Source organism: Octopus bimaculoides, chromosome 16 (genome assembly GCF_001194135.2).
Source record: "Octopus bimaculoides isolate UCB-OBI-ISO-001 chromosome 16, ASM119413v2, whole genome shotgun sequence".
In the NCBI taxonomy this organism is placed as follows: Eukaryota; Metazoa; Mollusca; class Cephalopoda; order Octopoda; family Octopodidae; genus Octopus; species Octopus bimaculoides.
Window position 1 is genome coordinate 33,874,637 of NC_068996.1, and position 869 is coordinate 33,875,505.

Sequence of the window (869 nt, forward strand, 5' to 3'; positions counted from 1 at the left end):
AATAATTTTGTCAATTTATTTCATTTTGGTTAATATATAAAGGATTGAGTTGACTCCTCCAGAAGATATAGAGTTAAAATTAAAAGAAGAATGCCATTGTCATCTAGTGAACGATATTTCGACATTTTGCGTGTCTTCAACAGGTTCAAAAAATAATTTTGTCAATTTATTTCATTTTGGTTAATATATAAATGATTGAGGTAACTCCTCCAGCAGATATAGAGTCAAAATTAAAGAAGATATATTAATCAAAATGATGTAGATTGACAAAATTATTTCTTGAACCTGTTGAAGACACACAAGATGTCGAAATATCGTTCACTAGATGATAATGGCACTATTATTTTAACTTTGACTCTATATCTTCTGCAGGAGTCACCTCAATCCTTTCTATATTAACCAAAATGAAGTAGATTGACAAATTTATTTTTTGAACCTGTTGAAGTCACACGAGATGTTGAAATATCGTTCATTAGATGACAATGGCACTCTTCTTTTAATTTTGATATTATTGTTATTATTATTATTATTATTATTATTATTATTATTATTATTATTATTATTATTATTATTATTATTATTATTATCATTGAGTGAGAGAGCAGTGCATGCCATCAAATTGACACTGGGGTAAAATATATGAAGCCCATTATACCCAACATGACTACCCGTCTGATAAGGGTACACCAGGCACATGCATTACAACCATATGTGCGCGACATAGTGATCTCATATCAAGATAAAAAGCGCATGATCACGCAGGTGGGGCCCAGTTAGAATTTTCTTCAGGCCGAGTAGCCCATCCTGCTCAAAATGTCCCTATTATTATTATTATCATTATTATTATTATTTTATGTTTGACTTTTGCT